The sequence below is a fragment of the Mangifera indica genome, chromosome 20 (assembly GCF_011075055.1).
Source record: "Mangifera indica cultivar Alphonso chromosome 20, CATAS_Mindica_2.1, whole genome shotgun sequence".
Lineage (NCBI taxonomy): Eukaryota > Viridiplantae > Streptophyta > Magnoliopsida > Sapindales > Anacardiaceae > Mangifera > Mangifera indica.
In genome coordinates this window covers 11,417,833-11,431,331 of record NC_058156.1, presented here as the reverse complement: position 1 = coordinate 11,431,331, position 13,499 = coordinate 11,417,833, and the positions used below count along the sequence as shown (strand labels likewise).

Genomic DNA, 13,499 nt, shown 5'->3' with positions numbered 1-13,499 from the left:
AAAAAGTTTATTACTTATGTATTTATTGTTATCTTTTGAGGTTGCCATTAGTATTTAGGCCAAAGGACTATTTCCCACCCAAAGTATACTATTATCTCAATTTCTCTTCGTTAACTTTGAAAATTTTATTTACCCATTCATAGACAGTTAAACTTAACAAAACTCTAACCCCTTAAAACTTTATCTTTTTTTCCCTCCAAACCCTAAAAACAAACTATTTCTCTCCTAGGCCAAGTTTTTAAAAATGTTATCCCCCCTTAGGGTTTAGTTTACAATCCCTGGTGCCATCGCTTTCGAAGAGGCTTCCTAATGCATCACCATACTCTAGCAGTCTCTCTTCCCTCCTCTAGAATGCTAGTCAACGCGAATCTAGCCTAGAAAGATGAAGAGCTTCGTCAAAAGACGAAGCTCTTTATCTTCCCAAACGAAGACGGGAAGCTTCAGAGATGTCTAAAAAGACGAAAAGCTTCATCGATCCAAAGCTTTGTTGGATGTTGATCAGACGTCCAACTAAGTAGAGAGAGACCGTTGGAGGAAGAGAAAGCTTTGAGAGGGAGAGGTCGCCAGCAATGATGTCAGAGATGACACCGAAAATCTGGAAACTAAACCCTGAGGGGAACTATTATTTTTTAAAACTTGGGTTAGGAGAAAACTTTTAGTTTTTAAAGTTTAGAGGAGGAAAAGTAGATTATATTTTAATTTATTTTTAATATTATAGATAAAATAATGGTTTTACCTCTAGAACCGTTAATTTTAACTAATTATGAGTAAGTATTTCAGATTTTCAAAGTTAAAAAGGAAAAAACTTGAGAAAACAATATACTTTGGGGGTGGGGGGGTGGGTGTGGGGCGGTTGTGGGAATAAGTCCTTTGGCCTACTATTATGATTAAAAGAATTATGGTCATTTAATAGTTGTTTTAATTTCCGCAAGATTTAAGTGTTCTCATACTTCATTTAGCAAAGTGCAGTATCATTTTTATTTGGAGAGCAACAATTCTAGAGAAGTTGTTTCTAGTTGGTATTACAACATGATTTATCTGCGCTGATCATGCTCGTACACTGGTCAATTAACAATGTTACTTGCAACTTGTTTTGAGATATGTTATCATTTAATTGAGTATTATTTTATCTTTGATTTAAAATCATTTAAAATCATCATTTGATTGAGTTCAACTATAAATCGATTCTATTTAATAATTACTATAAGTTTAAACATTTATTTGAACCATATCGATCATCAAATTTAGATCAAACTGGTTTAACTAACTAGTCTAGAATATAAAGTATGGATTATGCTTAGACACGGTGGAAAATAATACAATAATGTTAAAAAATAGGTTAATTGTAAAATTTCATATTTATACATAATTCTAACTATACTATCACATAATTCACTTTAATATATATCATATCAAAAAAGTCCATCAGATATGTAATATTGCAGTTTTCCTCGATGAAAAATATTATGAGAAATGTTATATTTATTTAGTTTTGAATATCTAATTGGATATTTAAATGATATGATAATTTTAAATTAAAAATAAAATAACATCTAATCATATGATAATACATTATATAAATACCTAATTGAATAGTTAAAACTACGTGTAATGTGTATAATTTAAGGTGACTGAGTTGAAGTCCTATTGTAATTTATAATAGTAACCAAATCAAACTAGCCAATCAAATTGATTAGATTGAACTAATTTGAATTGAATTAAATTAGGTGGTTGGAATGGTTAGAGTTAAAAAAAAAAGGGGGTTTGATAATTATATTAAAAATTCAATTTTTTAAAAATTAATTTTGAAGACTTAAATTCAAATTTTATCTATCATTTTATTAATACATTACATTATTTTGATATTAAAATAATTTAGCAAATAAATTTAATAATAAATTATTTAAAATATTATTTTTAATAGTTAAACAATCTGTTGACCAGTCAAATATTAAGAATCAACCAGATTTGTGCCCTGTATTTTCTCAAATGGAAAGATGATTTTTTGATAAGAACAAGGATAGAGATAGTAATGAGGATAATTAAAATCTTTGTGACCGGAGATAAAAATAAAAATATTTTCGATCTATCACCTTTTTTATTTGCTTTGTATCTTATGTATTATTTGAATTCTAAAATATTAAAATACCTTTAAAAGTTGTTAAATTAGTATAAATACATTATAACTATTAATGAATATTTTAATATTTTTTTATGTGAGAGTGGGAAGTTGAAAATGAGAGAATTTTTTGTTAGGGGGAAGTGACGGATATTTCCTGTTATTTCTGGCTCTCCATATGTATACTTCCCTGAGAAAAAAGAGGTGGCTTTCAAATTTCTCTGCCTCGTCAATTTTAAACTTGTTATATATATGGTGGATTTTCCACCACGTAGGCAAGTTGACAAAATAGTGTGAATGCAAGAAATTAAGCATGCATTAAAGTCAAGAAAGGGGGGCAGCAGGCTTTCTATATAAAGCCTTCTCCTCTCATTTGTACAGATGCCTTTTTTCAATTAATTGCAGATTACTTTTCTTTCTTATCTTCATCCGGGAAAGCATTTTCCTTGAATAGCTTCTGCTCTTCTTCTCCTCTCTTCTCATTTTTACTTTTATCTCATTATCCTTACATACTTGATTATTATTTTATAACACGTTATCAACACCATTAGCTCAAATATATTATATCTTTCTATTATGTCATTATGTTGTTTATATATTATAAATACGAATATCTCAGTTGTGATATCTCAGTAATTTATGTTATATTTCTGTTTAATTTTATTATAATTGTACTCTATTTGCAACTCGAAGTTTACAAAATTATAAATCTGGACCTGAAGTCCTAAAACTCTTGAATCTGGACCTGAAGTCCTAAAACTCTTGAATCTAGACCTGAAGTCTGGAATACTATAAATCTGAACCTGAAGCCCTGAATATTATTTGTAACCTGAAGTTTACAAAATTATGAATCTAAACTTGAAGTCTGGAATATCATAAATTTGAACCTGAAATTCTGAATCTTATTTGTAACTTGAAGTTTACAAAATTATGAATCTGGACCTGCAGTCCTGAATATCATGAATCTAGATCTAAAATCCTGAATATCATTCGTAACCCGAAGTTTACGAAATTATAAATTTGTGACTTGAAATCATAAATATTATTTGTAACCTGAAGCTTACAAAACCAATAATCTGGACCAGAAGTCATGATATTATTTAAATATTTATTTTTATTGTATTCCATTTATTTGAATATTTATTTATTCGCATCTTTATTTATTTGAATCTTTATTTTTATTTATATCTGATTTACAACCTGAAGTTTGTAAAATCGTGAGAAAATCATATGTATGGGCCCGAAGTCCCGAATTTTATAATTTACAATTTGAAGTTTGTAAAATCAAGAGAATACATATATATGGGCCATAAGTCCCAAGTTTCATCAAAGTCTTTATTTTAGAATAATAATATCACCTTTGCAACCTGTAGTTTGCATAAAGTGTGAAAAATATGGACTTGAAGTCTAAAACATAATCAGAATACGTATTATAATATTCTGAAAACTAATTACAAAACCAGAAGTTTTGTATATATGGGATAATATATGGACCTAAAGCTTCCAAAATTGATCATAATATTTCTCCTACAAAATCAGCTGTTTTGTAAATATGAAATAATATTTGAACCTGAAGTTTCAAAGATTAACTCATATATATTGTATACAAAACTAGAAGTTTTGTAAATATGACAATAATTGAACCTGAAATTCCTAAAATTGGATGGATAATATTAAATGGGTTTTTTACATGAGTCACCACCTAGAATTTGTGAACATTGAAAAACTAACTAAATATAATGTCCCAGAAGGACAAATACAAGACTATTATTTTTCGGCATCATATCCCTGAAGATTGCAAGCCGAAATATGGATATAATAATAAATCCATTAAATTTGCGGAGAAATTTAAAAGATAGATTTGAACATCAGATTCAATAATATTCCCAATGACTCTATATTTAGTATAACTTTGTAATATTCAGAATCTTTTCTTAAATGTGAAAAATAAAATATTTCTCACATTTTATTTTTGCTCCTGTAGTAGCAATATCAGAAAAGAAATTCTGAATTACTATTTTCTCGTTATACATCATTCCCTGAAGTAAACGCAACTACCAGAAGTAGTTATTATGAGTATGAAATGCCCAAAATTTTTATAATTAAATCCATCATATATATTTATTTTGGAATCATGCATATTATTTTGTATTTTATTGTCATGTTCTCTTCCTTTCAATATTTTGTGTACGTTATAACTAACGTAATTTTTAAATGAAAGGAAATGGACTCCAAAATTGAAGCATTGACTTCAAAGGCTGATGAAGGAGATATGTGTTTGGTGGATAGTGCAACAACGCACACAATTCTTAAGGAAAATAAATTTTTCTTATCTTTAGCATTAATTGAAGCTAAAGTAACTACCATATCAGGATCAATTGATCTGATAGAAGGCTCCGGAAGAGCCACAATTATGTTAAACAATGAGACCAAATTAAGCATCAATGATGCATTATATTCAAGTAGATCCAAAAGAAATCTACTAAGTTTTAAAAATATAAGAAAAAATGGTTATCATCTTGAAACCATGAGTGAAAATGGTACAGAATTCATCTGTATAACTAGTAATGCCTTCGGAAGAAGGCTTATACTAGAAAAATTGTCTACTTTATCATCTGGATTGTATTATACAATCATAAAGGCAATTGAAACCTACGCAGTATCGAACCAGAAGTTCGTTGATCTAATAGCATTTATGCTTTGACATGATCATTTAGGCCACCCAGGATCTACAATAATGCGTAGGATTATTGAAAATTCACATGGACATACATTACAGAATCATAAAATTTTATTATCCAGTAAACAATTCTACACTGCCTGTTCTCAAGGCAAATTAGTAATAAGACCATCCCCCTCCAAAATTGGAGGTGATTCCCCATCATTCCTGCAAAGGATTCAAGGGGATATATGTGGACTCATTCATCCACAAAGTGGGCCATTTTGTTATTTTATGGTCTTAATTGATGCATCTGCACGATGGTCTCATGTTTGTTTATTGCCTACCCGAAATGTTGCATTTGCTAAACTGTTAGCACAAATTATCAAATTAAAAACACATTTCGCAGATTATTTAATCAAGTCAATACGGCTAGATAATGCTGGTGAATTTACATCCAAAACATTTGATGATTATTGCATGTCTATGGGGATTGAGGTTGAACATCTAGTTTCGCATGTCCATACACAGAATGGATTAGCTGAGTCTCTTATCAAACGACTCCAGGTAATTGCATGAACTTTATTACTGAAAAGTCAATTACCTACTTCTATGTGGGGACATGTTATATTACATGTTGCAGCGTTAATTCGCTTGCGACCTTCTTCTTATCATCAATATTCTCCCCTACAATTGGTTCTTGGTCACCAACCTGATGTATCTCATTTGAGAATATTTGGTTGTACTGTATATGTCTCTATCGCGTCTCTTCAACGCATAAAAATAGGACTCCAACGTCGTTTGGGAATATATGTTGGATATAATTCACCATCCATTATCAGGTATCTAGAACCATTAACAGGTGATCTTTTTACTGCACGATTTACAGATTGTCACTTTGATGAGACAACTTTCCCATCTTTAGGGGAAAAGAAAATGCCTCATGAAGTTAGGCATGAACTTACTTGGTATGTGCCTACCATGTCTCATTTAGATCCTCGCACATCCCAAAGTGAAACTGAAGTGCAAAGGATAGTGCGATTACAAATTATTGCCAACTAAATGCCTGATGCATTTGTAAATACGGTAAAAGTGACAAGATCACATGTTCCAGCTATTAATACACTAGCAAGAATCAATGTGACTGCTGAACAGTCTATTTGAGCCGTGACTGATCCATCTACCTCACGCCAGAAGCGTGGTAGACCTGTTGGATTGAAGGACACTGTTCCTCGAAAAAGAAAGACAAATAATCAAACAAATATTCCACCAGAAGAGGTTATAGTCCCTGAAGTGGCACAAGCCCCTGAAATGGCACAAACCCCTGAAGTGGTACAAAATCCTGAAGAACAGGAAAATGAGAATATTGAAATATCTTTAAATTATGTTCATACACAAGAAATGTGGAATCGTGAAACAATTATAGTTGATGATATATTCTCATTTGCAGTAGCTACTGAAATTTTGAATGATGATGATTTTGAGCCACGTACTATGGCTGAATGCAAACAAAGACATGATTGGCCTAAATGGGAAGAAGCAATTCAAACAGAATTAGCTTCTCTAACAAAACGTCAAGTGTTTGGGCTTGTAGTTCCAACACCTCAAGACGTACAACCCGTTGGATATAAATGGGTATTTGTGAGAAAAAGAAATGAGAAAAATGAAATTGCTAGATATAAAGCCAGACTTGTAGCCCAAGGCTTTTCCCAAAAGCCTGGTATAGACTTTGATGAAACATATGCACCTGTAATGGATATAATCACATTCAGATGTTTAATCAGTTTAACAGTCTCTGAAAGACTGGATATGCGTCTAATGGACGCAGTTACTGCTTATTTGTATGGAAATTTGGATACTGAAATTTATATGAAACTCCCTGAAGGATATAAATTACCTGAAACAAAAGGGTCAATTCAAGAGGCTTGTACTCAATTAAATTACAACGATCATTGTACAGATTAAAACAATCCAGACGTATGTGGTACAATCGCCTTAGTGAATATTTGAAAAAAAAAAGCTATGTGAATGACCCTATATGCCCATGTGTCTTTATCAAAAGGTCAGAATCGGGATTTGTTATTGTAGCAGTTTATGTTGATGACATGAATTTAATTGGGACTCCTGAAGAGCTCTCAAAAACTGTTGAATATCTGAAAAAAGAATTTGAAATGAAAGATTTGGGAAAAACAAAATATTGTCTCGGCTTACAGATCGAGCATAATTCAAATGGAATACTTATCCATCAATCATCGTATATTGAAAAATTATTAAAACGCTTTAATATGGATAAGGCTTATCCTTTGAGCACCCCAATGGTTGTTCGGTCTCTTGATCCAAAAAAGGATTCATTTCGTCCTAAAGAAGAAGATGAAAAGATACTTGGTCATGAAGTACCATATCTTAATGTCATTGGAGCCTTATTATATTTGGCCCAATGCACGAGACCGGATATATCTTTTGCAGTTAATTTATTGGCCCGATTTAGCTCTGCACCAACCCGTCGCCACTGGAACGGAATCAAACATATACTTCGTTACCTATGTGGAACTAGAGATTTGAGATTATTCTATTTTGTCAAATCCCCTAAAAATCCTAGTTTGGTTGGATATGCAGATGCTGGTTATCTTTCTGACCCCCATAAGGCCCGTTTACAGATGGGATATGTTTTCACTTATAATGACATAGCTATATCATGGCGTTCCACCAAGCAGACCTTGGTTGCAACTTCTTCAAATCATTCAGAAATTTTAGCCCTCCATGAAGCCAGCCGAGAATGTATATGGTTACGGTCTGTCATCCATCATATCCGGAATGCATGCAATCTTCCTTCTACAACAAACACTCCTTCCATATTATATGAAGACAATGCAACATGTATAGCCCAGATTAAAGGTGGATGCATCAAAGGAGACAGAACCAAACATATCTCACCGAAGTTCTTTTACATTCATGAGCTCCAGCAGAGTAAAAAGATTGATGTCAAGCAAATCAGATCCAAGGAGAATCTTGCAGATTTGTTCACTAAGACACTACCGACATCAACATTTGAGAAGTTAGTGTATAACATCGGTATGCGGCGGCTTAACACGCAACCAAGTTAATCTTACTACAAAGAGGGGGAACGTTCATCAGGGGGAGCATTCATCAGGCAAAAGTATGAAGTTTATCAAATATTGGACAAAAGGTGCACTGTACTCTTTTTTCCTTCACTAGGTTTTGTCCCACTGGGTTTTCCTAGTAAGGTTTTTAATGAGGCAGTTTAAGCACGTCCAACGCCAACTTACAGGGCATTTAATAATTATGTTCTTTTGCTTTGGTTTTTATCCCACTGGATTTTTCCTTAGCAAAGTTAATATAATTATCTATAAGTGATGGAAATCCAAGGGGGAGTGTTATATATATGATGGATTTTCCATCACGTAGGCAAGTTGACAAAATAGTGTGAATGCAAGAAATTAAGCATGCATTATAGTCAAGAAAGGGGGGCAGCAGGCTTTCTATATAAAGCCTTCTCCTCTCATTTGTACAGATGCCTTTTCTCAATTAATTGCAGATTACTTTTCTTTCTTATCTTCATCCGGGAAAGCATTTTCCTTGAATAGCTTCTGCTCTTCTTCTTCTCTCTTCTCATTTTTACTTTTATCTCATTATCCTTACATACTTGATTATTATTTTATAACAAAACTTGAAATGTTCTGGATTGTTTGACTATTTTTTAATTGTTATGAAAAGACAAAAAGAAGTCAGGAAATTCAAGCGAAGCGGCCATAAAATTGAGTTGTCCTTTTGAAAACGAGTCATTACCGACTTCCATGTCACAGTGAAAACGCAAGAATCAAGATGCAAACTTCATTTTTTATTTTGAAATTATTGGCATGCTAGCCCCACCACAATACATTCGTGACCTCACATTCACAACTCACACTCTCGGTCGCCACCCCACCCTATCGAAACAACTCAGTTTGAATCTAGTTCTCTAGAGGGAGTTGATATACGAAAGGGATGGTTGTAACGTGTGAGCTTAGGCAAAATCACTTGCAAATCTAAAGAGAGTGGTACTGAAGACTGATTCATTCACAAGCATCTCTAATGTAGGTTTTATTCATATTGGCAGAGCATCGAAATTCTTGGAAGATTGACCATATAATAGAGAAGCTAGTCTTCTAAAACATTGACCAAGACTCACTGTTTTGATGCTTCTTCGTTGCTTCTTATCCAAAGGTAGGAATCTGTGTGGTGCTTATTTCTCCTTTCTTGTGCACAAGGCAAACAGTGACTAATAATTTTCATTTTTATTACTCAAACTACCATTGTTAGTCCTGTAATTGAAATAAAATTTGCAAAAGATTTCTCTAAACACCCACACAGACATGGATGAGAGGTTGCAGAATGTTGCCATGGAAGGAAATGTGGATGCATTATATTCAGCACTTGCATAGGATCCTTATGTTTTAGAGCGTATTGATCAAGTACCATTTGTGACTACTCCCTTGCACACAGCTGCAAGGGAGGGAAAGATCCATTTCGCCAAGGAGATACTAAACTTAAAGCCTTCATTTGCTTGGAAGCGAGACCATCTTGGGCGTAGCCCCCTCCACTTGGCTTTGGAGGGAAAGCACCTGCAGGAAGGGCTTAGTCCCCGGATTTGGATTTGGAGGAGAAGTACCAGGAACTCGTAACATGGTTGATAAAACATGACAGTGAGGTTGTCCGTGTTAAAGCAAAGGGGATGGTTACTCCTCTGCACTATGCAGCTCAACTAGATGATGAATCCAGTTTGGCTGACTTTTTGTATGTTTGTCCATTATCAATCGAAGACTTGACTGTTAAATCTGAAACTGTTTTACATGTCGCTGTAAAAAACGGGAGTTTAAAAGCCTTTAAAGTCTTGTTAGGATGGCTTCGACGCTTCAACAAAGAGGAGATCCTGAAGTGGAAGGACGAGGAAGGAAACAAGCCATTGCACACTGCAGTGTCTGCAGATCAACCTGAGGTAAGCATCCGATTTGCCTTGTCATTTTCTTTATATAAGCTTCTAATATTTCATTTTCTCCTCAATTAAGAAGATGGTGAAGCTGTTGATTGGATATCTGAAAGTGAATATAAAGAACAGTAAAGGTTTGACAGCTTTGGACATCTTCTACGTTCGCCGATGTCAAGGTTTGGTAGATGCAGCAGTTGGGGACATTCTACTTGCTGCTAATGCTAAAACTGCTCGTCAACTCCATCGTCCGTCTTTAAGAGATGCAAAAAGAACTTTACTAGTCGAGTACTTTTCTGGGCTTACCGTTTTCAGAAAAAATTCTGAAAAGATTCTCGCTTGGTTACCGAAGAGTTGATGAAGTTCCTCTTGAAGTCCGAAACGTATTGCTTGTGGTGGCTATATTGATAGCCACAGCCACCTATCAAGCAGCACTAAGACCCCCCGGAGGATATTGGCAAGATTACGGCAATCTGCAGCCTGCGGCCAACAACACTCGTATCAGTAACACCACCGCCGCCGCTATCAGTAACACCACCAGCACCAGCTTTAATACAGAACCTTCTGAACAACATGCTGCAGGGGAGATGATTCTGGGGTCTTCAGAACAATTATCATTTTTGACATTTAATTCTTTGGCTTTGTTTACGTCTGTGTGCTTTATTTCCACTCTTGTAAGTGGCCTCCCATTTTACAGAATCATTATCGCAATGACATCTTGGATGGAATTTTCTTATTTTTTTTCTATTCATGAAACTATTGACTTCAGCGAAAGTTTCTTTCTAGGCTCCTTGTTTTTCTTTTTTCTGCTTGTATGTTTTCTTGCAACATATTATATCCCATCTTTCTTAGCTAGACAACATTCGAAGCTCACACGGCATGGCCGCCGGAAGAACCTACGTTTGGGAAGCTTTGAACAACCGAAGATGGGAAATCAGCTGTAAATAGTAATAGTGAATTTATGTTTTGTAATTGCTTGTAATGTTACAACAACTCGCTGAATATATTTAATGGACTTGTCTCTTTCACCATTCAAATGGGATCTCAACTCCCAACTATGCACATAAATATTTTAAGTTTTTAGATATTTGACATATTACAGTAATATATTTTAAGACAGGGAAGTTAAAATGTTTATTACCTATGTATGCATGATAATCTTTTGACGTTTCATTGGTGTTTATGATTAAAGGTATTATGGTCATTTAATGACTTTTTTTAATTTCCGCAAGATTTAAGTGTTTTCGTGACTCAATTTATTTAGTGAAGTGTGATAACATTTTCCTTTTGGAGGGCAATTTTGGAAGGGTAGTTACTAGTTAATATCAAAGCAATCTTTTTAAAATCGGATCAATGATCAAACTGATTATCTCATTGGTTCATGGTTTGACTGATTTAACCAATTCAATTTAATATCAAATTATAATAAATTTATTAAATAATATCTCACATTTAACACATGTTTTAAACATAAACTATATTAAGTTTATTAAAATCAAATTTGTATAATTATCAACAACAATAAAATATATTTACTTCTTTGAAACATAAATTTTAAACTCATCATTAATTAAAAAAAATTATATTCAAAATTATTCAAATTATTCAACTATCTCTTATTATCTGATAAATTTGTTATTACTATTTTCTATTAAGTGATCTAGATTAGTGACCTTGTTCATTATAAACTTTTAAATAGTAATAAGGGCAACTCCATAATGGAAGATACAAAATTGTTTCGACACTTTCAGATTTAATACGATATTGTTATGTATCCCATTGTCATCCCTAGTTTCATTGTGTTAAGTTGATAGTCTACCTTCATGCTTATTTCTGGATCCTACTCTCAGTCTTGTTACTTGAAAAGTTTTTTATTATATGACTATTTAATTCTATGAAAATGATAAAAGGAAGTTGCTAGGGAATTCAGGTGAAGCTCCCAAGAAATAAAAATGAGTTGCACATCTTGAAAAAGAGTCATTATGCAGTGAAAACGTAAGAATTAAGATACAAGTTTTATGCTTTTTCTCTAGAATTATTGCCATGGAAGCCCCGCCATCGTACATTCACGAACTCATGTTCACAACTTCCACTACTCCATCCAATCACACCCAGCGGCAGATTTGAACTTTGTTGGAGTAGGCCTAAACCCACACTTCAATTAGAAAAAATTGAAGAAATATTATTTAAATTCATCTTCAAATAAAAAAAAAATTGAAAATAAGTCACTTGCGTCCACCCTTAATGGTAAATATGTTTGAACAAATAAATTTAAAGATATATTATTAGACTACTCTCAAATGAGTTTGAAATTAGAATTAAAGGACATGTTTGTCTTAATACAAAATAAAACTTTAAACCTAATGCAGAATTGACTTAGGTTATTACCCAAACACCACATTTTTATTGAAAAACCAAAGCACGTGTCAATTAAAATGAAGGAGGTTAATTTCAAAAACTGAATTTCTTCCTCTAAATCTGCAACTTTATTTTGGCAACCATACCTCACAATTTCATTTCAGAAGATACAGTTTCAATCTTTCGAAAAAATAGTGTTAAACTAAATAATTGATATTCAAATATTTATCAATACACAGCGATACGTGTGGATCTTCAATCTAGATGATTAAGTTTTGATTTAACGACTAGATTTAAAGTTATAAAGCCTAAAGATCGATTACTTATCTAGTAAATTTAATCAATCTTTTTATAAACTTTTGTTTTTTCTTTTTGTATTAGAATTGTGATTAAACTCTAAATTTGTATAGAATTTTTTTCATGGATTATAACTTATATAAACACGTTTAATTATATTAGACTTAAGTCGATCGTTAGATCTCTATGGATTTTTTTTTCTCTTTTCATTGAAAAGGTTAATTCTACCTAAAATATTACTTATGTTATTATATTTTTTCTTTTCTATTATTTCTTTTACTTATGGATTGGTGATTTTTATTTTTTAAGTTTTCACTACCTGATTAATGAACAATGGTGGAGCTGTAAAGATAGGGTTGGATCTAAATCAAGCCGCTCTATCTCAATAGCTAACTTAACTTGCTCAGCTTGGATTGAATTCGAACAAAAAGATTTGATTCGTTATTGAAACTGAGTCAAACTCAAGTTAAAAGGTATTTAACTCAAATTCAATTCGAATTCATGACTCAAATCAGTTGTTTAAATTTGTTGTTTGCTTCAACTTGAATTTATAGTTCGAATTTATAATTTGGTTCAACTCAAATTCATGGATCGAATAAGTGGTTTTATCTATTATTTGAGTAAAATGATATTGTCCTACTAATAAATCATAAATTTAAACTATTGATTTGAGCAAAACTGAACTAAGAATTTGAAACACTTATTCAAACTATGAATTTGAATCAAACTCGAACTGAATTAAACCAAAATATTTTTTGTTCAAGCAAACATGAGCTACAGTTAATATTGGTTCAACGAACTTGAATGAAACTCAAGTGAAACTATTTTTTATTCTAATCGAACTTGAATCAAGAAACATTTCGACTTAATTTGCAATCGATTTCAAATTATGAGTTATTGAGTCATTTTAAACACTGGGTCAAAACGTGAATTTCAAGCTATTTCACCCGAACTTATATGGAGTAACTATCCTTTCTAGAAGTCACAAGTTTTGTCTGCAATCGGAGCTCATGATCATGAAGACCACTTGGCTGGTTTGTTGATATGTCCACCTCCATTTTGTTATGTTTAATCAGATGAAC

At 32.7% G+C, this 13,499-nt stretch overlaps 1 pseudogene; it reads left to right on the top strand.

The window, feature by feature from the left end:
- The first annotated feature begins 8,349 nt into the window (after nucleotides 1-8,349).
- LOC123204241 lies at nucleotides 8,350-10,799 on the top strand (annotated as a pseudogene).
- The last annotated feature ends 2,700 nt before the right edge of the window (nucleotides 10,800-13,499 follow it).